The sequence below is a fragment of the Rhipicephalus microplus genome, chromosome 4 (assembly GCF_043290135.1).
Source record: "Rhipicephalus microplus isolate Deutch F79 chromosome 4, USDA_Rmic, whole genome shotgun sequence".
Classification (NCBI taxonomy): Eukaryota; Metazoa; Arthropoda; class Arachnida; order Ixodida; family Ixodidae; genus Rhipicephalus; species Rhipicephalus microplus.
Genome location: NC_134703.1, coordinates 85,286,843 through 85,314,062, shown reverse-complemented (window position 1 = coordinate 85,314,062; position 27,220 = coordinate 85,286,843).

The following is a 27,220-nucleotide window of genomic DNA, read 5'->3' as shown; positions in this document are numbered from 1 at the left end:
AGAATACAAAAATGGCTCAAGGCTGAGGACAAATAGAACAGGAGGCGATAGGCTTCCTTGACGGACCCCACGCCAAATAGAAAAGGCAGCACTCTCCCAACTATCTAGAACTAGTGTGCTTTCTATATCAGAGTCAGTATTTTTAAATAATTCTACAAGATAACTAGAAAAACCAAAGGCTGCGAGAACACTAAAGATATACGTGTGCTATAGTCGGTAAGATGCTTTCTCCTGATCCAAAGACACAAGGAGACCATGCGCAGATCACAACAGAGTATAGGCTATTATAACCCGGGTGGTAAAGGACAAGCTGCGTATTTCTTGTCCAGGCATAGATAAAGCCTGGTGATGACCCACCAGGGTGTTCAACAGAGCCTTCAAACGTTGAACTATCACTGTCGCGAATATCTCATTATCAATGTTAAGGAGCGTGAGAGCTCTTTAATATTCAGAAATAACAAAGGAAACGTTAGCTTTTGGGTTTAGTACAATATGGCTATCTCGAAAACTTGATACAAAAACACCATTCTCAAAACATCGCCCGATAACCGCAGTTAAGGCAGTGCCAAGCTCATTCCAAAATGACAAGTAAAATTCAACCGGAAAACCGTATGGCCCGTTTAATAGATTGTAGTGCTGCCTTTACCTCTTCGGGTGATGGAGGGACTTGCAGAGAATCAGCAGCTTGTTGAGGAACGCGAGGCAAACCTCTAAGAATCGGCGGTATTATATCACAGTTTGTCCGCATGGCCTAGCGTGACATATCTTTGAAATGCGTCATAAAAAAGAGTTCGATCACGCATCGGGAGAGGCTGTGCAGGTGGTGTTTGCGTGGTCATGAAAAAATCGCATCGGCGTGAAATCCAACATGTCGCATTTCCTGGCGTCAGACTTTAGAGTGCTCGAGTGTTGGTAACGTAGCGTCGCGGTGCTCAGCGTGCGCGCGCGTCAAGGCTACGTTGGAGTATAATGGGCCCTTTATGACGCACTCGTGGCCGTTTTGCTAGCTTCACATATACCAAATCGGGCCTTGAGTGACATCAATGGATTACGAAAATATATGACTGGTGAAAACATGAGAGTTCTGACACGCGTGTCATGTAAGAACATGACAACATACCACGCTGATAGCGTGCTCGCGGTCGTTTCGCTAGCTCCTCATATAATAAATTTGGTATCACATGACGTGAATAGATGACGAAGGAAAATGACATCCAAATATGATAATTATGACACCGAAGTCATGTACCGCATCATTTACCTTGACCTCGTAACTTTGTGCTCCTTTTAAAATGACATAACAACCTTTCTCATTCGTGCTTCGCATATCATCGATGCCCACTGTAGGTGGGATCTGCCAATTTTTTCAGTCTGACTACAGCACCAGAATACATAGCCTACCGAGTAAAAAAGCAACCTAGAGACAGCCTCAATGAAAATAGAACGTGACGCACGCGTCTTGCGCCCTGCATCTGTCGACGGATTGTGGCCAGGATACATTGGAGATGCGAGCACGCGTCTATTTTCTGCGTGCCCCTAACGGCGAATGTCAAAGACTTTGAGACGGGGCAGTGTGAGCAACGTAGCTCCCTGTGGTCAGTGTCCGGGGCCTCTACTAATGCCATATGCTTTATCAGTGGCTCTAATTGCAATAAGACGTCTTTGTCTTAGACAACTCACGTTGCCGCAACGGTCCCATTAGAGCGAAGGACAGAATACTAAGTACGAAAATGCGTAATTACAAGAGCAATAGCTCAACCCAGTGTCGTTATGAAAAAAGCTGCTACAGGCATATTTAAATGACGAAAAAACTTCGTGCGCCCAATTTAATACTCACGGCCTCATCTAAAACGAGCGCACACAGTTCTGACCCTTGCAGACACCATAACTCTATATAATCTAATTTGTGATAATAAATCCTTTAAGAAGTGACGTTTGTCAGTATAAGTAAGCGTATGGAACATAGCGAGAAAAGAAATGCTTATATAACTCTCGTGAAGTGGTAAGAGAGAAAGAAAAGCTATAGGGAAAAAAGAATACAAGGTGGCCTGAGTGTCGCTTTCTCAATAATGTTTCCGGCGTTAATTGAACGTTGCGAGCAATACGTGAAAATGCACAACCTATACTTCCTCTCCCATAAATAGGGGCGGTTCGAAACAAGCTTTTGTGTACGCGAAAGGGTTTGCCACGAGGAGCTCAATTATTCTCACGTGACCTAACTAAAAAGAAAAGGGAAGGATGCGCATTGAACAAAATGAGGGACACCGAAAAGGGGAGGATTAACGGACAAATTAAAACATTGCCAGTTACGTGCGTGGAGGTGATAGCAAAAATAAAAAAAAACGGCTGGAAGCGTTAACGAGATATTGGTACGAACGATCTAGGTTAGGGTGGACAGCCTCGAAGAAAGATGTGCGTTGAACTCACGCTGCTCACCAGGGTGAGGTCCAGAAGGGCAGGTGCGGGAGATTATTATTGGGCAGCGCACCAGGAGGGCTCAAAGGGAAATAGCTGCTCAATGATGGAAAATAAGCGTTAAAAGAGTGGGCGAGAGGGAGCTAAAACGAAGAAAACACGGTTACTGCAGCAAAGACGAACCACCTCCTTACGAGCTGCAATCACGGCAAAGAGCTATAACTGGCATGATGGTGAGAGTGAACCGAATACAATAATGAAAAGAAAGTGTTGTAAAAAAGGCGACCACGTCACGAGAAAGGGTGGAGTGGATACAGAAACAGGAAGAGGCTTACCGCACAACCGCAGGCAGACTATCATAAGGGGCAAAGATAAGAAAAGCATTTGTTTGCACAGAAGTAGGAACTTTTCGAGGAGGATAATGTATTTCGCAAAGCCCAGTGCAGGGATATTGCGGAATACGTTAAAGAAAGCGTTAAAAAAAACAAAATGAAGCTCTAGGGCACGGGAGGCTACGCGCTGCCCACCCCCATCGATCAAACACCGCCGCTGCCTCACTCTTCATCTCACCAGCGCCTGATAAGAATGGTGCCGGAAATCACGTAGAGGTAGTGCACTATGTGGAAGACACTCTTTGTCAAAGAGCAAATACGGAAGTGAGCGTACATAGGAAGTTCGTTTGTGCAGCTCGTAGCATAACGCAATGAGTTTTGACTTTTCTTCTTTGGAGACCCGCGTGAAAACGTAGTATACGTGTGGTCTGCTTCCGCAGTTACGTGTGGACGCTTGTGTGTAGCACTGTCAGCCCTATGCAGTGCTTTTAAATTTGTAAGTACGCCTAATTCTGCTATCAAGTCATCTCCGCGCATCGGAAGAGGTCATATTACCGCTGCGAATGTTAGCAAGTCATGTAACACGACATTGAGTAACTTTGAACCGAGTAGGAAAATGCGACGCCGGCTTAGCAAGCTATCATTAACGTCATATTTATTTCTTCACTCCTCCTTCCTTTGCTTTCACTGTCTGGCTTAGTTTCCCTGATGTTATCCAGGTTTTCTTTATTCTTAATTGTTTGGTATTATTAACACGGAGATCAAATTCATTGCAGGCATATGTGCCTCTTGCTCGCTTTTTCCGCGTAGCCTGCTGTAAAAGGTACTTCAACGCTAGCGGCGTTTGACAAGCGCCCAGATTGAGCACCGTAATGCATGAAATACTGCCGGGGAACGCCGACTAAAAGCAGATAGTCTCAGGATTGTGTTTATCAGCGAAGTCCAAAAAGCAGGTTGCAATGATTGATTTGCTTCCCGCTACGCTAATGTGCTCCCCCTTTTTTTTACTGTTAGAGCACGTAAGAACCAACGCAATTAGCAAACAAACTAATTTACTGCTCAACGTACTGCTTGCCTGCACCACATTCCAAACAGAGAGAGTGAAGCAATGGTGTTGCTCTCGATAGTTTTTCACCCAGCAAATGAAGTGAAAAAGACCTGCCTCGACGTCCCGCTGATGCATCGTCCACAGAGAGCTTTCGTTTGCTGGAAGCGGGCATACTTCACACACTCAACGAAGATTAGTTAATCGATAAATTAAAAAAAACAATTTAACAACACACTGCTGTTGCGTCAATGAACATTTGTCAACTTTTGTGTCGCTTGTTTTAAGAGGATGCATTTGGCTAGGTTCTGTAGAAAGAGAAAGTGGCCCCAGTCATCTCTAATTTTGCCGCACTGTTGCTCCCAGTGAACAAACCGCCGCTTGAAACTTACCAGCGGGTTTAGCGCCAGAATGCATTGCCAAGATATTGCGGGTAAAATATGCAGCACATCGTTGTGTAGTTGTGAGGCAGTCGAGATAATTCCTTACTTTCAAAGTGATCTATGATGTTGAAGTTTTTGTTGTTTGTTCGCGGGTTCTTGTGATAGACCCAGAAACATGCAATGTCGAGCTGGCAAGCGAATTTCTTGCGGCCTTGCTCGGCCTCCTTTTCCTGCTAAAACTAATATATAATAGCAATTATTGCCTGGTAACAAACAAAACAGCAAAACTGAAACGTCACGTACGTTTATTTTCAATTGAGTCTATGTTAAATAATCGCAGGTTGATGAGGTTTCTGGAGTTCTTTATTACGTTCTTTCTCATCACTCTATCTAGGTTTTCGGAAATAAAGCACTACGAATAAGTAATATAGAAACTTCGTGTATCGTTTTGCCATCGATGGTTCAGAGCGGAAGTTCAATGTGTATGATAAATATTAAAATGAGCACCCAGTTCAACTAGAGGAGCAGCGCAGACAATATTGAGAACGTTTATGCGTCATTTAAATATGAAAATTCACCTATTGCCATGTCGAAGATGACAGTGATATAAAACAAGAAGGGGGCTTCGCGATCTATATTTAATGCGTAAATTGCTCTGCTGTCCATCAGACATTCCGATATCTTGTCAAATTCGTAATTACTGGTGCAGGGAAACGCAAAAATATGTATAAGTGCGCACAAAACAATAGAGTAGCACCCACCACGAATATCTCTGTCCGGAGATTTCGATTTTCCTTGGCCTGAACTTATAGAGTGCCGCAATAAAAGATGCAGTACGCGGAAGGAATTCCCCCTTAGAAAACAGCAGCAAGAACAAGAAAAGTTTCTGCGAAGACCAAAAACGTCACTTTCCGAGATTGGACGCGGAAGAGCTTTCGTTTATCTCCTTATCCTTTTAATTCACGGCTCCTCTCACCAAGCTTTTGTATTCCTCTTTCAGGACCAGCTGTATGATTTACGTTCGTGCGAGTGATTGCCTTAGTGCTCCGATCACGTCCTACGAGAGGTTCACCATTTCTGATGTTTCGTACCTGGGCGCGAGAGGCCGTGGATGCGAATGTGATGTGTGATGCCACATCTAGGAGTCACATGCATCTCAGATGTTGTCAGTTCTGCCGAGTCTGTTTTTGGCCGTACTCCTCCTTCTAATTGGATACATTGCCCGCGTTCATTAGTCTGATACATTAAAATAATGGTCGAAGAGCACCATACTGGAATGCACGAAAAGCGTGCGTTGCCTGACAAGGCCCATGAAGCCTTGCTATTTTTTCTGAACAATGGCTCACTTTGAGGTTTTGCAGTAATAAAGCACATGGATGAAAAAGAGCCTGTCTGGTCTCGTCTTCCCTCTGCTACCTTTTCCGTTGTTGAACCACAAACAAGAAATGCTGTAGAACCACAACTTGCCAAATTTTTTATCTTTATTAAGCAATTTAACCCACAAGTAAAAAAAAAACAAGCTCTTTGCGGTTTCCAGTGATGAAAATTCAGCAAGAAACAAAACAAGCCTCTGCCCAGGGTGTGCATTTTACTCGACAAACAGTACGTTTAACTTACAGTTACGCTAATATCCTTTTCAGTGATGCGCTAAGAAAACAATCACCTTGTCTTAGACAGCGAAAAGCCCCAACATAACTCTTCTGCCACTGCGTCGACTGCAGGCACTGTCCCGCGTCTTCGTTCTATTTACTTACGCTCCTTCACTGCTGCAAGGATAATGAATATGAGCCTGACCACCCGATATGTTTTGGTCGCACATGTTTCCTCTCCTTCCACGCTCTGGCTGTATACGAGTGCTCCCCATACTTCAAGCTCGCTAGATTTATAAGGCAAGGTAACTAGTGGAAGAAAGGAGGCCTACCCGGAGAAGGGAACCGCGAGACGCATCTTCTAAACGATGACGTACTTCCGGCCGACACTAGCAACACAGTGGTGGAGGCACGTGTTAGCAGGAAGAATGATGCGGCTGCAAGCACAGAGATAATTGCCGCTTGTTTCGAGGTGCATGCCTACGCTGAGCACGTAGATTGCTGAACACCATGGAAGAGAGAATCCAGAGACCCTGGGAGGCACATGAGCTAAATACACGCTTGCATTTGGTGCATTTGTCTTTGAACTGAGTGTGCCACGCTCATTTTTATTCACGGACTGAACTTTGCGAAGATAACGGGGGTTACGCGAGCACTTGTTCTTACGACTATCAGAAACTGCTCAAGATATCACTCTTTTATGTTGGCGACGCGCGCGTTGTCTTTTCACCGCATGCCTAAGCACGACATGCACGAAAAACAAATGCCAGTGCACCGCGCAGAAGTATGCTTTTCCGTAATGATTCACGCAGGCTTTATTAGGAGTACCATTAAGGTTAGCCTCCAAAAAAATGGCACGTCTTTGCGAAGTGACGGCAAAGAGTTTCTACTATGGAGTGGCGTGAGTGCGTAGCAATTGATACTGATTTACTAGAGCTGCGTTTTCTCACAATGTAGACGTCTAGAATATGGTCACATCAGTAATATTGCATTTGGTCGCGTCAGTGTAGTCATTGCTTTTGAAAACCATAGCAGAAAGAAAATTTTCCCTTTGAAAATATCCTCTGTGAATACAAGTAAGTGTGTAACAATAAAACCATATTGAAATGCTGAGCAGAAATACCAAAGGAATACAGATCCTCAAGAATGCTCACCGCTTTGGCATTGTCTGCCACCTAGCCTTATCGGATCGAACACAAACTATGCGAATACTGCATAAGAGACAGAGTGATGAGAGGTATACCCAGCCCAGCTTGGATAGCCCGTGAGCCGGGTCCCTGAAGGATGGCCTTAGTAATATTATCTGGGGTTTTACGTGCAAAAACAAAGATATGTTATGACAGACGCCGTGGTGAGTGGTTCCGGAAATTTTAATCATCAGGTGTTTCTCAACGTGCACCCACATCGCACGGTGTAAGTGTTTCTACCATTGCACATTTATCACGTTGATGCAATCACCGCGGCGAGGATCGCACTCGTTACCTTCGGGCCATCAGCCGAGCACATCAACCACCGTTCTACCGAAGCGGACGTCCATAGAACGGTGCCTGCGTAGACGCAAAGGAGACGGCTATGTTGGAGATAAAATACTTCTCCCCCATAGCGGTATAAAGAACAGGTCACGCGTGATGGCGTGTTGGTGAGCTGTGCTCATTTGCATTGCAGAGCACGAGGATACGCGTTGACGACGCGCGCACTGCGCCTCACTTCCATACTGTGGATGTTGTTTGTTTCCACCACATTGTTTACTCAGTGACGGGAGAAAAAATTGAGTTGACACACACCCGCCGTCTTTACACTTCTGCTCTTCCAGCTTGTATTGAATTGTTTTTTTTTGTTTTTCAAGTAGTATAACGGTAGCTACAGAACGCTATCTTCTCAACACTTTGGTTAAGTTTTTTTTCCAGCTTCGATATTCCCCAAATTTTTCTGCGTCGTATCATACTTTCAAATTCAATTTCTCCTTTTACATCGCCAAAGTTTCCTCAGGTATATTTAGGGGTCTCCATGAATATCTTTATCTGACTGATGACGAAGTCTTCAGGCATTGTGCGTAAATGTGGATGAGTGTGCGTGAGCTCAAATTTTGTGATTTGCTTTGACGTTGTAATAGAGTGAAATCGCATCAAGTGGCAGTGCGTGCTTCCGGCCGCAATAGGTTGAAGCGGCGAGAAGCTATCACAACGGTCTGAATGCATGCAACTCTATAAACATCGGATGAAAAGTCTTCGAGTATTACGTTTCGGTACCAAAGTCAACCTGTTTTTCTGCTTTGAAGTATGCTGACTTTGCGGTATGATGCAGCTTTCCGCGTAAAGGGTTTTTCTACGTCAATATTTATGTCTTGATGTTTTCATTGCCTTGTGTGGGCAGTTATCACTGAGCATTTGTTCACAGTAAATGACAAGCGGCATTTTGGGTGATGAAATGGGCCTGTAGGCTCCGTGATAAAACACTCTTGCTTCTACTAGTGCCTTCGTTCTTAATCTTCCCCACTTGTTATTCAATTTCTCCCGCGTACACATTTTCTCTAATATTTTGTGCTTTCGAAAAGGTGATCTATGTCTACCGCAACTATTTCCGATGTGGCACTACAAGCAATGCTTTTTGCCATTGTTTGTCTACTTCCGATTTATATGCATGTATACGCTGGTAACACTTATTCACGAATGCTATTTTACAGCTAGAGATTAAGAGTTGTTTCCGCTTCCTGAAATACTCCACAAGAAATACATGGTTGAAAGTCAAAGGAGGGTCGCAATAATGCTCCGGATACGAGGGTAAAGGTACCCGCTAGACATGTGCTTAGAAATCCATTCTTTCCTACTGTGCAATAGTAAACACACGTACTATCTTCGAGCCACTGGCTGCAAGAAGAACGGTAATGACGCGAGTCATCATTTACATCGAAGGATTAATTCCGATGGTCTTACTTTCGCCTCCCCATTATGCGCTAGTTCTGCGCGAGCTCCCTATCAAAAGAATGACGACAACGCCAACACTTTCATACACCTAACTAGGCAAGTCATCTATGTAACAACTGTCGCCTTGAGCTCGAGAAAAAATAAACATAGAAAAAATTCAGTCAGATGGCTCTCGAATGAGTTCACCTAACAGGTGGCTCAAGAAAGCAGCGTGTTTTTACCATTGGAACAGCAGGGTTCTCGTTAGACCTCTCGCTAACCACGTTGTCCCACAAGTGCTTCCTAATTACTTTTTCTGTTACAATTTTTCTCGGAGCATTTTTTTCAAGCATTCCTATAGCCTCTTGGCACACTGCGTTTTCGTTCAGTTATTTGCTAGATAAAGATGAAAGTGAAAAAAAATGATGCAGATTTGTATGAGGTCTTGCTACGTCATACGCTTGAGGAAGACAGCGACAAAAGGAATAAAGCAGGATAAGAGAAAAGACGGAGAATGTATAATGAGCAAGAGTCGTGCCCCGTAATATAGCTACACAACTGTTAAAAAGGAGAATGCGTGGAGAGTAGCGAAGACTGCGGTAATATAGTGTTTCGCCTCTCCAGCTAGCTTGTAGAAACGCTATAAAGAACTCGTACTTGTCTGCCACTGTTCTCACCAGAACGGGGTGCGTTATTTGCAGCTCGCCACCGCAGAAGCCACACAAAACTGCGCACATTCACGTGGAAAGCCGCAGAGTATAGCCTTCCGGATGACACAGGCTTCGCAGAGATCTGAGACGAGTTACTGAACTACTGCTTTAAGGTAAAGCTTTAGCTTGCGCAAGTTGGTGCATTCTTGAACAAATATTGGGGTGGCGCGAAAAAAGACACAAATGAAGGAGAATGGACACCACGGCGTATCTTGGAGTTCTCACTGTAGGTTTTTATAGGTACGGGTATCATTCTTCTTTTTCTCCTTTTTTGTGATATATACGCACGTGTCAGACTGTTGTCTACTCCTTTAGAGCCGCTTTGGTCTTCCGTTTACAAAGTTGAAGTTCGCGCCCGTGTTGATCACTCTCCATCGTCCGTGTCTTTTTACGCAACCCAAATATGTGTTCACTGCTTTACGCCCTGACGGGAACAAGAGAAAGATGAAAGGCTCCTCCTTTGAAAATATTGTCACAAGCCCACTCCGGTTGTGTTGATCGGTTGCAACAATGTTAGGCGCGTCGAAAAAAAGCCAGGAGTACCAGATCATGCATTCAGGCTGGTCTATTGTTGCGTCCCCGTTCTAGTCGTTTCCTCCCACCTACATCATATCTCCCGCATCGGCGTTCGTTAGGAGAACTGCCTTCATGCTTTCATTCGGCCTCCTTCTAAGGACTCCTTTCCATTTCACTCTTTTCCGAGATGCCCTTCATCAAGCCGTGTAAGAAATGTTGCCCAATAAGCGTGACTCGTTACTTTAAAAGACATAAGCGGCACGTGCATCAGTCATTTAACAAGGTTGACCATGGCGGAAGCAGAAGATACCAAAAGCAAAAGGGAGTGACGGGGAATATGATACATTGAGAAAAAGTAAATCAAATGGCAAAAAATAGCGAGGCTATTGAGGTGGTGGCTATTGAGCCTCGGATGCGAAGGCGTTTAAAAAAGACTAAGCAATACTACAGGACACCTTATATATTTATAGATTACGAGAAGGCGCTTGGTTCAGTTGAGATATCAGCAGTCATGTAGGCACTGTGGAATAAGGGCGTCGTCGAGACATATATAAACATACTGGAAAAAATCAAGAGAGAATGAACTGACACCATAGTGCTCCATAAAGAAAGCGAAGGAATACCAATAAAAAGAGCCTAAAACAAAAGAATACGATTCCCCCAATGCTTTTCACCACGTGTTTACAGAAGGTTTTTCTGAGGTTTGGGATGGAGGGAATTAGGAATAGAGAGAGAGAATACAAGGAAAAGGACAGGGAGGTAACCAGGGCTGAGCCCCGGTAGGCTATCTTGCACTGGGGAAGGGGAGAGGGGAAGGAAAGTTATAGAGGAGGAAATAAAAGGTCACTGACTGGGCCGACGCGTAACAGTTTCACCATCACAAACTATGAAACAGGCCGGTGTCTTTGAGAAAACGCAGCAGTGCTTTCGTTGTCTTTCGGAAATTGGATGGGCAGTGCCATGGTCCCAATACTTTCTCTGCAGTGAAATCACTTCTGCACAGTTGATTTAAAACACTGTGCAGTTGGAGCCTCTCGTTTGTGTATACCGGGCAGTAACATAAGATGTGTTCAATAGTCTCATCGACGGCACAGTCATAGCACTCCGCACTGTCGGCCATCCCTGTCTTGAATGAGTAAGCATTGGTGAAGGCGACGCCCATACGCAGATGGCACAACACTGTACCTTCCTCTCTAGAAAAACCAGAGGGTAACCGCGGTCGTAGAGATGAATCGAGAGAATATAGCCGATGATGTGCGAACTGTGATGACTGCCACTTCTGGAGTGTCATGTCCTGCTCTAGCTTACTTAAATATCTAGCCGAGTCAATCCTAGATAAAGGTACGGACACACGGTTTGCTTATACGTGTGCATTGTGGCTGCTTCATCAGCGAGGTCATTGCCGGAGATACCGCAATGACTTGGTATCCACTGGAACACAACGTTGTGTCCTTGTTCGGTCTCATAGTGCAGTATTTTTCTGATCTCTCATACCAGCTGTTCGTAGGACCCCCGACGAAGTGCCGATGAAACACATTGTAGAGCAGCCTTGGAGTCACATAATACTGCCTATTGATTAGCTAGTTGTTGCTTGATATAATCAATGGCACCTCGCTGGGCAACAATTTCCGAACCAGTCGATGTGCTCACGTAACAAAGTTTGTAAGTGATGTTGATGTGTCGCGATGGAATGATGGCGCCGGTGGAGCTAGTCTGGGTGGTAGATCCATCCGTGTATACGTGGATTCTGTCAAGCGTAGAAAGTGTGTAAACAGTCTAGAGTCGATCGCTTCAAGGCCAAGGCAGAAATGACTTTTCTATTTCTTATTCCTGGGACAGGAAGGCGCACGTCGGGTTGTCGTAGGCTCCACAAGGCGCACGGTGAACGCACCTTGGGTATAAAACTGGATGGTAGCAAAGCGCAGTGGGAGCTGACGACCTTGGAGAGTGACGCTTGCGGTCGTTGTTCTGGCAGAAATGTCAAGTGGCTCGACACCATCCATGAAATGTGCCGAATATGTGCTCTCAGCACGTCTGTTGTGACGTAAGTCATAACCGGATGATCCCGAGCCAATATCACTGTTCCAGCGGTTGAGGTAGTTCGTGGTAGGCTGAGACAAACATGTAGTGCCTGTGCTTGCACGCTCTGAAGTGTTTGAATGCGTGTCTTGCAAGTTTTAAATAGCAGAGGAAAACTGTAGCACATTAGACCAATAAAAAGTGCTTGGTAAAGCTGTAGCATGGAACTCAATGACGGACCCCATCTTTTTCCAGCGATCACTTTCAGGACGTGTACAATAGATACCAGTTTCGCTTTCAAGCTAGTCACATGAGGGCTCCAGGAGAGGTTACGGTCAACAATGACACCTAGAAAACGATGGCTACGCTTGTAAAAGATCGGCTGACCATTTATGCTTATCGGGTAACTTGTCATCACCTTGCACGTGTAGGCCACCAGTGCACATTTTTCTGTTGAGACTGTTAGGCCTTGCGTGCGAAGATAGTAAGATGCTTGCGACGCTGCCCTCTGTATCCTTGCTCGAACTTGTAGGCGTGTCAATGCAGATGCCCAGACACGGATGTCATCAGCGTTTATTGAAACACTGACTGTTTAAGAAAGAGCTTCCGCCAGGCCAAGCAAAGCAAGATTGAAAAGAACTGGGCTTAAAACACCACCTTGCGGGACGCGACGGCATGTGTAGTGGTCTGAGGTTGAGCCATCTTCAGTATATACAAAAAACGATCTTCTTGTTAGGTAGCTTCGGGTTCATCGAAAAATTCTCCCTCCCAGTTCAATTAACAGCAGTGTGTCTAGTATAGCTTGATGGGAAACGTTGTCATATGCACCTTTCACATCAAGAAAGAACGCAAGTGCTAGTCATTGCTGCTGTTAAACTTCTAGTGGTCACACAACAAGCCACTTTCTCCAATAGGAATACGGCAAGTAGGTTGCACATGAAGCACCGCTACTGCCTGAACTCTTTACGTCTTTACTCTTACTGGACTACACCAAAATGACGCCACTTCTTTGCCGTTTATGGATCAGAGTTACTTTCACGAAGTCATTCTTCTTTCTGATTGGAATAGCTGGCAAAACTTCTTTTTGGAACAACTGTGGTAGCGAGGAAACAGTAGCTCACATATTCTGCGATGGTCCTCGTTATCGTACATGGAGAACATCTGTTGCAGCCACTGTAGCTGACCTAGATCTTCGCACAATCAGACAAACCTGTGGCGCACATTGCCTCGCCGCAGCTGAAACGTTTTTTTTTTTTGTCTAGAACACCATGGATAAGGCTCCAGAGAGGGGCCTGAGTTCTGCTTATGCCATCTTTGACTTGTGGTTCCGAAGGCTATAGAGCACTCACCTGAGAAAGATAGAGGTTGCGCCTTTTCCTTTCATCAACCTCTCTCCTTCTCTCTCGGAAGAAGGCTTAGAGCACTACGAAACGATCAGTCTTTAAACATGTTTTAGTGAATTACTCACACGCCATTTATTCTTCCACCCTGAATGAATATTTCGGTGATGTCTTTTTTTTTCTAAATGATGCTTTAGGGTGTTAATATCGAAAATAATCTGTAGTCTCTGTGGCATGCTCCGATCCTGGTTTTGAGAGCTCACCTTTTTTTTTTTTTTAGATCTGAAGCATCTTACGAGCGATCTTGATCCGGTGGAGTCCGCGCTCTCCTGCTCATGCGCGTCCCCTCCCACACCCTCTTCTCTTACTCTGCTGCTCTCTCGCCCCGCCAAGCCGCACAGGCAGTGTCTGCAAGCCTATGCTCACTGCCCCATTTCTCTCCTCTGGGCTCCACAGGCCGTCAGGTTGTACACTAGGTACGGCACGGTGCCATTTTTATTACTGTCAAAATTTAGCACTGTCCTAGTTTTGTTCCTTTCTGAAGACCCCCCTACCTCCCTCACCGATTGGAAATATATTTTCAAGGCTTGTGATGCCTAGAGCTAATTTTGCTGTTTCATCACTACTGTAAATGTGAGATGATTGCTCATATGCTGCATATCATTAGCAACATACTCTCATTTATCTTTCCCTCAATTTTCCACTTTCTTCGCCTTTGTAGGAAAGGAGCACAACCAAATAAGCTCTATTTCTTGCACTCTTTGCACGCTGCTTTCAAATATTCCTATTATTTGTATCATATAAACGTAACAATTCAAACATAAGTGGCATGATATTTTTTTCTGCTAAAATGGGGGTGCAAAAAAGACCTATTTGCATCGTCTAATTGCTCGGCCTTATAATTTTGACGCCACGCATATTCAGGGAAGTCTGACAATATTTGCGGCAGCTGACATAAACGTTCACCAAGTGCAGCACCTGCTGAGCCAGACTTCTCAGTCATTCATTACAGCACAACAGCGAACAGCGATTTCGTCCTGCGACGACGCAATTCTTACTGTGTTAGCAGAAATAAAAGTATTCCGAAAGATGCGACCACCTTTCAAGGCAGTAAGCATTGCGCATAAACTGCTTGCGAAAGGGTGCAGGATTGCCCACGTGAAATGCTGATCGATGTGGGCAGAATGCATCAGCCGCCATAGGCCAACTGACACACGCACATACACACTTCATCAGCTCGTAAACACGAGTCACTAAAATGTCCACCCGTTCATGTGCGGACCAATGCCGCGGGAGACGTACGTAAAAAAAGGCGGGTAAACGGCCGGGCTGCCGCCGCCTGGCCCAGCGGAAGGGACCAAGTCCATTGGCTGCATTGATGGAATAAAGTGCGTCACCGGGCACGACAGACGATATCCGAGGCGAGGCGTTCTCCGCAAGACGACGTGCAATTTAACCAGAAAGACTGGGCTAACACACTGCTTGCTGAACTGGCTCACGCTGCTGCCGCTTTTACTTTTCTGACCGCCCTCGTTCGGTTCCCTGCTCTGCACAGGCACAGCGTTTTCACCCTTTGTCCCTGTTGTTTCTACCAAAAGTGTGAGTTTTGTCTTGTCCCGTTGGAATCCGCAGCTTTCTATTGAGTCTGATCTGCGAATTTCCTTCAGCTTGCTGAAAAAAAAGCACACTTTCGTGAGTTTGCAAAAATATATGCGTGAATTTATAAGTTTGCAAGGCTCAAGGTCGAAAGTGTACCTGCGTTAACTACTAATGAGAAAAAAAAATCATTATGAATTCAACGTAGTTACCACACTTTGCTCACTTTGTTATTGAAGGTGATCGCCTTATCTACTCGCAATCTTGGATTTTGTAAATTTGTGGAACATTTCAGCTACTATAAAATGCTGCATTTTGTCAAACCCTCTTCTATAAATGGGTAAAAACTCAAGATTGAGCATGAAACTGTGACGTAAACCAAGGCACAAAGGCAAAACATCATAAAGTCTAGTTAGAAGAATTGGGAAAAAGTAGTATTTTTTTCTGTTTCTCTTAGCCCTCGCTTTTGAAATTCGCAAATAAAATAAAGATGCATAACATAGAGTGAGTAAAACAAATATTTACTTTTTGACCACCATGTTTCATCAAAACGAAAAGGAGGTGGAGGAGAAGAGCAAACGCGTTCTAGAGACAAGCACGTACGAAGACGAGTGATTGGTTCTGTTGACTAGTGGTTTGTTACCAAAAAAGTTTGAGACCAAGAATAAAACCTTCTGGCTAACATGGGTCATCTTTTGATAGTCCAGTGTTCCTGTAGCAGAGAGCTCGCATTTATTTGAACTAAAAAATTAAGCAGCGGTATCTAACAGCCCGTCACCTACAAACAGAGTGAATATATTGACTTGTTTGTGACGCTTAGCGTCCTCACGGAGTGTTGTTTTGGGAGAAAAATCATCAGCGGCATGTTATAGGAGACGCATTTTTTCAGCCGACGGCTTCGACTTACGGAGCAAACTTACGTTTAGATGCAACTTAGACAACCCCCAAAAAATATACCGAATAAAGCAAGACATCTAGGAAAACTCCCGCAAGTCCCGTTATCTGAGAAAGCTGGAGCTAAACCGTTCAGATCACACTGATTTCTTGACAAAGGGTGTGAGAACCATTTTCGAGAACTGCCCTGACATCAAAAACCAGAGTGTTTGCTTCCTGCCTTAGTATTCCTTTTAAGCGGGCAGAGATTAAGCGAGATCTTACGGTCGAAAACAATTTGAGCCACCCACTTTCAAGAACGAATAGGAAAAGTACACAATAGGCTGATCCATTTGGTCGCAGCTTAAGCTCTGGAAGACTGATTACAAGTGAGTAAAAGGCGTATCGATGGAAATCACGGGAAGTTGTTCGGGCTTAGTTCTAAAGAAAAAGAAAAAAGGCCCCGTTTCTGCATATTTCACTGCAAGCGTCGTCGAAAGAAGATAGTCTTGCGTGTGGAGAGAGTGAACGAAATGTTTATTTGATGTTCTGTGCGAGAAAATTGGTGAATTGTATTCTGGAAGCGCTGCGTTAGAAAGTCTCGATCCGTGCAGCGAAGGCTGTGATCGCATCGGGGCACGTTAGACAAGAGCGCCGTCTGACTGTTATCTTCGAAAACGAAGGAAGGCGTGCGCGCACCCACGGAGAAAGATGCGTGCCAGTCTCGGAGGCAATAAGGAGTGGCAATAAGGTGGGACATGCCGTCGCAAAGCGACGCGCATGTGCCACCACCACGTCATTTTAGCAAAGAGTTGGAAACTCTTGCCTTTTTGAGCATCGCGTGGCAGTGTCAGCGCAGCGTGATATACGCTACTGTCCTTGAAATTACTTGTGTGTGCCTTGTCTAGTCTATAAGGGCACACACAAAAAACATCGATGTGTTGTTATGGTGCCTCAGATATGCGCAATATTTCATTTTAATTGCAAAACATTTCTTAGCGAAATTCAGCAACTTATATCTATCTATCTATCTATCTATCTATCTATCTATCTATCTATCTATCTATCTATCTATCTATCTATCTATCTATCTATCTATCTATCTATCTATCTATCTATCTATCTATCTATCTATCTATCTATCTATCTATCTATCTATCTATCTATCTATCTATCTATCTATCCAGCCACCTACAACATTCAGCTGTCCTGGCCGTTTCGGTAATGGTATTGATACCAAACTTGGTATGGCATGACATGACTCTATGAAGAACATATCTGCCCAGTCATAACATGAAAATCATGACATGGATGACATGAATCTCATGACGTACATTCCATAATCCTGCAGCTCTTGCAATGGTTTTGTTCACATGGCATGTTGCAAAACTGGTATTGTATGACATGATTGCATGGCGAACACAAGCGACACACTCTAACAGGAAAATCATGACATGCGTGTAATGTAAGAACATGTCTCCATGCCATGCTCATGATGCTTTCGTGGCCGTTTCGTTAGCGTCACACATACCCGATTCGGTATTACGGTACGTGAATGGATGACGAAGGTATGATGTTGGTGAAAACATGACAAACATGAGATGCGTGTCATGTAACAACATGACTTCATGCTACGTTCATGATACCCTCACGGCCTTTTCGCTAGCTTCCCATGTAACAAACTCGATATTACGCGACGCGACAGGACGACTTAGGTTAATGACAAATAATTACGACATGCGCGTCATGTAACAACATGGCTACATGCCACACTCATAATGCGCTCACGGCCATTTCGCTAGCTTCACATATGCCAAATTTGGCATTACGTGACGCCAATGGATGGCGACTGTATGTGACTGAAGCAAACATGATAATCATGAAAGGCGTGTTTTGTGAGAACATGGCTACATGACACAGTCAATGGGCCAATGCGTTTAGACGTGACGCGGTATGCTTGCTCACCGGCCTTCATTTCGTCGTGTCACGCCGGCGTTTCCACAACATGCGCCTGTCCTGCCTTACACTCACGGGGGCGCGCCGCACTGCGTCGCTTTGACGCATCCGCGTTTCAGTGCATCCGGCGTCCCTCCGTCACGAAAGGAGGGAAACGCAGTGTTGTCTGGGTAACCCATTGGCGCGAAATGCAGCATGTCGCATTTCGCACCGCTTGCCATCGGGCCGCCCTGACGGAAGCTGGTCGCGCCTGGAATCAGACTGTAGAGTGCTCGCGTTTTGCTAACGTTGCGTCGCTGTGCCCTGCGCGCGTGCACGCAACGTTACGTTGTAGTATACTGGGCCTTTTATGATGCGCTCGTGGCCGTTTTGCTAACTCCAAATATACAAAGATTGGGGTTGCGTGACGTTGTTGTATGACGAAGTATATGACTGGCACAAACATGATAATCGTGACACGCATGTCATGTAAGAACTTGACAACATACCACACTCATAGCATGCTCGCGGCCGTTTCACTATCTCCACATATACTATATTTTGTATCACGTGACGTGAATGGATGACGAATGTAAACGACACATCCAAACATGATAATCATGACACGGAAGTCATTTACGGCATCAATTGCCTCTACCTCATAACGTTGTGCTGATTTTAAAGTGAGTTATCAACATTTCTTATCCGTGCTTCGCATATCATCGATTCCCACTGTACCTGGAATCCGACATTTTTTTTTTTCGTGGAGTCAGATGTTCATTTTTTTATTCATACCTAAAAGTATCTAAGCCGTTCTATTCATCTCGGTTACTGCGAGAGGACAAAGCTAGTAGTGCAGCAGTTGGCCCCATGCTCCTTGAGATATTATGAGCACTGATGTGTGACCTCCCTACGCCGCACTGACTTCTCTTTCGTGGCTGAGTTCACTCAGTGACTCGCTGCTACTTGCTTCGTTCGCAAGAAAACACCCTAAACTTTAATCTCGCAAAGCTCTGAGGTTCAAGCATTTTACCCTGCCTCTCTGCTTTATGCATTCTTACCAGCTTGGTTTTTCATTGTTTTCACAAGGATAATGCATCGCGCAACTTTATTCGTAGTGTCCCTCGCCGACACGACCGTATGCGTATTTGCGAGAAACTGAGATTGCTATGGCCAGAGGTTCTGCAATGACTGTTGCGCCAATCTTTTGGATAGCTCAAATTCTTTTCCAGTGCGTATACATACAGCGACAGTAAGAAAACTACTGGTTCAATTTCACTTGCCTGAATCCGGGGCTTGTTGTAGGCTGAATGCAGAGAGAACGCTGAACGTCCACAACTGCTGCGACCCTGTTTCGCGACTTTACCATGTGGTGCGTGCACAAATTCCACCGATTCCGCTCGTTTTCACCTATTTTCAGAGAATTTATTGATCGTTAAAGTGATATGGTTGAAAACAACGGAAGCCTCTTGAGAGCCAATTTCAAAACGAGCTCCTTGTGGGCTGTAATCAGAAGCATGCTCCTTGAAAACTGAAAATTGTAACGCTTTACAGAAAGCCTAGCTCGTCAAGCTTGTAGTCCGATGAGACCATGGATTCGTTCTCTGCTTCTCGGAATTGATTGATATGTGGGGTTTAACGTCCCAAAACCACTATATGATTATGAGAGACGCCGTAGTGGAGGGCTCCGGAAATTTAGACCACCTGGGGTTCTTTAACGTGCACCCAAATCTGAGCACACGGGCCTACAACATTTCCGCCTCCATCGGAAATGCAGCCGCCGCAGCCGGGATTCGAACCCGCGCCCTGCGGGTCAGCAGCCGAGTACCTTAGCCACTAGACCACCGCGGCGGGGCTCTGCTTCTCGGAAAAACACGCGCTAAAAACGTTTATTGGCTCGTGATACTGGCGGTATCTAGTGATGCTAGTGATCAAAAGTTTCAATCAACTTATTAGGGGATATAATACCTCGTGAATCTAAACGGAAGCATTCAAGAAGTATGATGCGACTTGAACTAAGGTTGTTTTACCGGACTGTTCTGTAAATAGACAACAACAGCGTTATGATGACCACGTCTGTTTGGCTACATACAAACAGCGTAAAATGAGGCGGCAACTGCACTTCGGAAAACACTAACTAGGGTGTTTTGATAACATGTAGAAATGCAGCTCCAAGGTGCACTGAAATAGGAATTTTCTGTCGTGGGAATGCTTGATTGTTTTCGGCTGGCTTACTAAATACAAATTGATTTTTTTGTCACCGGAAAGGGCTCTGAAAATGGCTTGAGCTTCTCAGCCACGGTTACCACTTTACTGAGAGGCCGAATCACGAAAACAAATGTACTTAGGTACCCCCAAAATGCTGACCCCCGGGTCACGGGATAGAATCCCGGCTGCGGCGGCTGCATTTTCGATGGAGGCGGAAATGTTGTAGGCCCGTGTGCTCAGATTTGGGTGCACGTTAAAGAACCCCAGGTGGTCGAAATTTTGGGAGCCCTCCACTACGGTGTCTCTCATAATCATATGGTGGTTTTGGGACGTTCAACCCCACATTTCAATCAATCAAATGTACTTAGGTTTCGGTGTATGTTGGAGAAAACCAGGTGATCAGAATGAATCGAGGCTCCTCCAGCATATCACGATTTTCTCGCAGTCATGTAGTTTGGGCTTTTAAAGCCGCAAGTTTTATGTTTACAACACAGCAATTAATAACGACGTTTGTCCTCAGTCGTAAATAAACAACTGTCATCAGTTATCATGAACCGACTCACGCTCAATCACAGCCAAAGCATTCTGCAGAAATGGTTAGCAGGAAAAGCTGGAACGTGTCCATGAGCTCTGCTTTGACGAAGCCTTCCACACTTTATGGGAAGACACGTAAATAATGTTTGTATGTACCAGGAATGCCGAGTTTTTTTATGATTATTCCAATTTCATGTTTTAGTTACCCTACAAATAAGTGCTTATATAAAGAAGTAGTATTGCTGAATGGTTTATATTCCTTATTGGCTATATTCCTCTGTGGAAGCAAGTATTGTTTCAAAATGGTCCTATGCAGATCTACACAGATCATACCAAAGCAGTATTATTTCTCGCCGAACGGGAAAAAAGTATTCGTTTTAAGGAGGGTGCTTCTCATTTTATAAGCACTGTTTCTGCGTGTAGTTTTATGACGATGTAGGCCTTAGTCGTTCGTAACCCCGTGTGCGTATGGCCGTAATGCTTTGGGAACGTTAGGTATTATGAAATCGTCCAAGGTATCAATTGAAGCTTCTGCTGGATGGGAGAGACTTCCGAATGAATGTTTTAGAGAGAGAATCGATACAAAGGGGAAAACAGAACACTCTGCGCTGCACCTTTTTTTCCAATTAGACGAAAAGAGTGATCATGCACGTGCTGTCCAGAAAAAATTCATAAATTATAACGCATTATGACGCAAGCGAGTTTTCTTGATATAACAAAGTTTCGTTTACACTTTGTCTTTGCATGAGCAGCACGTTGGCGCTACGCCTCCCGCTTACGTTCCATGAATACAGCGCCACACTTTGCGATAGGGAGCAGGCTTGTAAGCTTGCATTTCTGTCGCAACGTAAAGAAATAACGAGGAAAACGGGGAAGGGGCTAAGCGCCCAAGTACAAGCACATTGGACGTACTAATTCTGGGCAGCACCGTAATCAGTGAACGCGATATACAGCGCGTGTACTTGTGCTCATAAACGTACAGGGTTGATATGGGAGAAGCTGATTCCGTAAACAGCATTACTCAGCACGCCCATAGTGGTGCTGCGTGTACACACAAGCATGACCCGTTGCTGTAAGTGTACGCGACTTTCACGTGAAAGGAGACTACGGGAAATTGGGTGCAAGACTACCTGAGCACCATAAGTTGCGTCGTCGACGACCAAAGAGAACGTCGAACATGCCTGGAGGGAGTATGCATGCATGGCTACAAGTAGCGCCGACTATATGGAGCGGATCGTTGAAGCTTTGCACTGCAACATATAGGCAGTGTGCTTAAAAATAAATGCGTTGGCACGGTGATAATGATTATCCCACAAAGCGAGTGAGGTGAGCGCTAATTATTTCCTGCCAGCTATCTTGTTATTTTGGTCTCACGTCCACAGTTAAAAAAATATAGAGAAATCCAACGCTACCTGAGTTTTCCATACGCCTGTAATTATAAAAATGCAGCAGGCCCCCAATCAAGCCGCTATACTATGTATGGACGTAGTTATATTTTGGCGTTTTTACGAATATGTACACACTCGCAATGTTTTAATGATATCATTTGAGCGTCGACCTGAGGATGCTCTAGTTTTTGATATTGGCGAAAAATAACGAGAGCAGCCGCACGACGACCTGCTTTAAAGCGCCTTTGCAGCACATGATCACCTACACCTCAAATAATTTTGGAAATTTTGTGAAAGCCATCTTCGGAAAGAAAAGAAAAAGCTTTTTTTTCTTTTGCTATATTTTTTAGGTACGCTGTGTGTCGTGACAGTGGTCCCATCTGATTTATTTGTGTGCTTTGCCGCAAAACAGTTTTGCATCGCAACGCATCTGATTTATCTTCTCAGACTTGCATCAGATTGTTGAAAAGCTATTGTTGCAGCTTTCCGGCCCGTATGCATATAAGCCTGCTTTTTACAGTCTTACATATTTGAAGCGATAGTGTAGTTAGAAACAGGTTGAATGGGAATCCATACCGCCAAACTTACCGACAACGTGCAGATATCGAATTAGAATGATGAATTAGAAACTTTATTGGTGGTTCTGAAGGCTTCCATCCTCGTTATATAAGGGGTTGATTGCAAGCCGCTCCTACGTAGGGTGCTACATTATTTTAACACGAAAGTGTTTTTTGCCGGGTTACACCAAGACTTTGACGGTGAATTTTCATCACGGCAGTGACGTCCAAAGTACGCACAAGCAGAAGACAAAAAGTTTGGTCATCGGGAGTCCAACCCGTCACCTCTGGGTCTGCGAGACCAGGTACATGACGCGCTATCTACTGTGCTACGATCACGCGTTCGGAACTCGTAAAAGAACAACTTTTATAACTACAACAGTTTTCTCAGCGTTCTCTGCGAAGTGCAGTAATTCGGCGTGATCCTGACATCCGCGATATGTTCTTTCAACTCTTCGTTTATATGCATCTGGATCATTCGGAGCGTTCCCAATCGGAGTATGTGCAGTTTTAGGGGCGAAGCTCCTTATAGCGGCACCCGTTCATTCCTCGTAGCCGTTGTAGTATGTGGGAAGTATAACATTTTGACCTCCAAGATGGTGCCGCTGAGAGATTTCTTCTGTGCGTTGTTGAATAATAAAAAATAGTTCTCAATGTACATTCCAATAGCTACTAATGGCGAATAAGAGAAAGGAGCATTCGGTTTTTAGCTAAGGCGCACGCTGCGATCCCCATTAGCTGCCATTGGCATGTACATTGAGCACTATCTGACAAGAAAGGGTTGCTGCGTTATTCTCGCTGGGTGTAACCTCCTTAGTTTTAGAAAGGTTTAGCGAGCGTTGAGCCGCAGTGCCATGAATAAAATGAACTAGTATGTACCATCAACTCGAGGTGGTTAAAGGTAAGAAGTAGATACGTAGCGCAAGCCGTAAGAAAGTGTGCGTTTCCCGCCTCTCGTTTAGTCCTTGGAATGTCCACTGGATAGCGGTGCTTCCATATGGAGAATATATGATGAAAATATGCGAGATGGTGGTACTTGGAGTGTTGAATAGATGGACGAACGGACACACAGACAGATGCATGGATGGATGCATGAAGGGACGCAGGCGCGGATGCATGGACGAACGCAGGGACGGACGCATGAACAGACGCACGAACGGAGGGGCGGATGGACGCATGGACGTTCACACAGACGGACGCATGGCTGAACGGAAGCAAGAATGATTTGATTTGATTTGATTTGATTTGATATGTGGGGTTTAACGTCCCAAAACCACCATATGATTATGAGAGACGCCGTAGTGGAGGGCTCCGGAAATTTCGACCACCTGGGGTTCTTTAACGTGCACCCAAATCTGAGCACATGGGCCTAGAACATTTCCGCCTCCATCGGAAATTCAGCCGCCGCATCCGGGATTCTAACCCGCGCCCTGCGGGTCAGCAGCCGAGTACCTTAGCCACTAGACCACAACGGTGGGGCAACGGAAGCAACAATGAATGGACAGACGAATGCTTCGCCCCACTCTCCATCATTCACTCTGTGGATATGCTGCCAACGTTTTTCTCAACGCTAAACACACCCTAAGGTGGCAATCTCACCCCAAGCTTTGGCGTCACTCAGAATTCATTCATACCAAAAATAAAGTCACAGCATATTTACGGAGTGAATGATGATGAGTGGGGCGAAGCTTCAGAGGCTTTTATCGGTAAACTGTGAATCGTCCGTCCGTCGGTTTGTCTGTGTATGTATGTATGTATGTATGTATGTATGTATGTATGTATGTATGTATGTATGTATGTATGTATGTATGTATGTATGTATGTATGTATGTATGTATGTATGTATGTATGTATGTATGTATGTATGTATGTATGTATGTATGTATGTATGTATGTACGTACGTACGTATGTATGTATGTCCATCCCTCCATCTGCACCTGATGAGTGAGTCATCAGAATAAGCGGTCACGTACCATGAGCTAGGAGGGAAAGCCCCATGCCTTTAGGAGCTTCACCCCTAAAAACAGCTCTGTAACGCATGGAGAAACGCGCCTGCTTCTTCTGGATGGCCTGCTTTGTCTGGAGACAGACAGACGGACAGAACGGACACACGGACAGACGGAGGGTTCACAGTTTACAGATAAAACCCTCCGAAGCTTCGCCCCACTCATTATCATTCACTCCGTGGGTAACTATAATTTTTTTTCTTATGTATTGATACCGTATGGAAAAGTTACGCATTGAAATAAAACAGCGAAACCTGTGCTAAAGCGTTTTGTCAAAGCCAATATATCGTGACAAGCACTCAATATACTGTAAGCTGAGAAAAAGAAAGACAGCGAAAATAAGGAAAAAGGCGAGTAGATTTACCAAGGCTGAGCCCCAGTAGGCTACTCTGCACAAAAGAAGCGGAGAGGGTGAAAGAATGGTATAAAGAAGAAGAAAAAGTACCTGACTGGGCCGACGCGTAACAGTTTCACGTTTCACACCACAAAGGATGAAACAGGCCGATGTCTTTAAGAAAACGTAACAGCACTTTCGTTGCCTTTCGGAATTGGGATGGGCAGTGCAATGGTCCCAATACTTTCTCGACAGTGAAATCACTTCTGTCCAGTTGATTTAGAACAGTGCGCAGATGAAGCCTCTCGTTTGTGTAGACCGGGCAGTAACATGAGAGGTGTTCAATAGTGTCATTGATGGCGCAGTGGTTGCACTCTGCCCTGTGCACCATCCCACTGTTAAATGAGTAGGGATTGGTGATGGCTACGCCCAGACGCAGACGGCAGAACACTGTACCTTCCTCCCTGGAAAGACCAGCGGGTAGCCGCAGTCGTAGAGATGGTTCGAGAGAATACAGTCGATAATGTGTGAACTGTGATGAATGCTACTTCTGGAGTGTCATGTTCTGCGCCAGCTTATTAGTTATCTAGCCGCGTCGATCCTAGATAAATGTATGGAAGCCTGGGTTGTATTTACGTGTGCATTTCCGGTTGCTTCATCGGTGAGGTCATTGCTGGAGATACCGCAATGACTTGGTATCCACTGGAACACAGCGCTGTGTCCTTGTGCAGTGGCAGAGTGCAGCATTTCTCTGATCTCCCACTCTAGTTGTTCGCACTACCCGTGACGAAGTGCTGACGAAAGATATTGTGGAGCCGCCTTGGGGTCGCAGAATAATGCCCATTGATTTGCCGGTTCTTGCTTAATATAATCGATAGCACATCTCAGGGCAACAATTTCAGAGCCAGTCAATGGGCTCACGTGGCAAAGTTTTTAAGTGAAGTCGATGTGTCGCAATGGGATGACAGTGGCGCCGGTAGAGCTTGTCTGGGTGGTAGAGCCATCCGTGTACACGTGGATTCTTTCAGCATAGAATGTGTGCAAATAGTCGAGAGTTTCTTGCTTCAAGGCGAAGGTATAAAGGACTGTTCTATTTTTTATTCCTTGACGGAAAAACACACGTGGGGTTGTCGTAGGCCCCAAAACGTGGACGGTGAATGCACTAAGGGTATAAAGCCGGATGATATCAAAGCGCGGTGGGAGCTTAGAAGTTTTCAAACAAACCAATCGCATAAAGATTGTTTTCAAAATACGATTTCTTGTTCTTGCATGCATACAAAATTTTTCGAACTGTTACACTAAACGTATTCTCTAGAAGTTCCCCCCGCCGAAGTGGTCTAGTGCCTAAGCTACTTGCCTGCTGATTCACAGGTCGCGGGATCAAACCCCGGCTGCAGCGGCTGTATTTTTGATGGAGGCGGGAACGCTGTAGGCCCATGTGTTCAGATTTGGGTGCGCTTTGAAGAACCCCAGGTGGTGGAAATTTCCAGAGCCCTCCCCTACGGCGTCTCTCATAATAAGAATGTTTTGGGGCGTTAAACTCCAGATATCTATCAATCTCTAGAAGTTCGCTTTTGATTCTCAGATAATGCACAAGTTTCTAACATTCCTTACCCTTCGCATTATCGCTCTTTGAACAAGTGCACATACTGTGCAAGCAAATAAGGATTCTGAAGTCACGGGACTTGGTGAGACGCTCTGCTGGAATGCACTTCCTTAAAGCTAGATCTATATGTTTGGTAAAGAATCACTATTCTCAAATAGGGCTTGAGAATAGAGAAAGGCAAGGAACACGCCACTATCGAAAGCGTACTTATTTTGGATACAGCACGAGTTATAAAACTGAAGCAGCTTCATCTTCTCTAAGGAAACTTGGAGCAGCTTAAGCAGAGCAATCACTCATCTTTAAGCTTCTCTGAAGCTTCATTATCCTGTTCTTCGGCGCAGAAACTTCTTTTGGAGATTATAGGTTCAGACTTATGGAACATTTGCCGTAGTTTGACGTATACGTTTTAGTTATTCATGTTATTGAAGCCCCATATTGGGCTTTCTGTTGTAGAATATAATCTATTTTTATCCTCATACCTTTCAAGGCAGCAACAAAGTATCGGACATAACGCGGATTTTTTGTAGCTATTTTACTTTGTAGAATAAATAACGCCGCGAATTTTTGTATCAAAGATACAGAAATATAACGGCAGCTTCGCACAGGTGGCTCCAAGCCCTAAGGTACAGTGAAGGTGGATAGTTCTTGTTACTCTCTGTAGTTCTTTTCCCTTTTTTATTTGTTTTCTGTATCGGCGTTTGCACCTGTTCTTTATTTTCTTTTTTTTCGTAACTCTTTTCATTTTTTCTCACTTTTCTTTTTTCTATCTGCTGTTGTCTTTTCCCTTTGTATTTCTTTATTTCTCTTTTCCTTTTGTCTTGTTCTGTTTCTCCTTCTTGTTCTACATATGTTTCCTTCAATTTTATCATGTTTCTCTGTCACTTCGTGTATCTATCTCTTCGCCTATTCTCTCTCGTTCTGCTTCTTCTG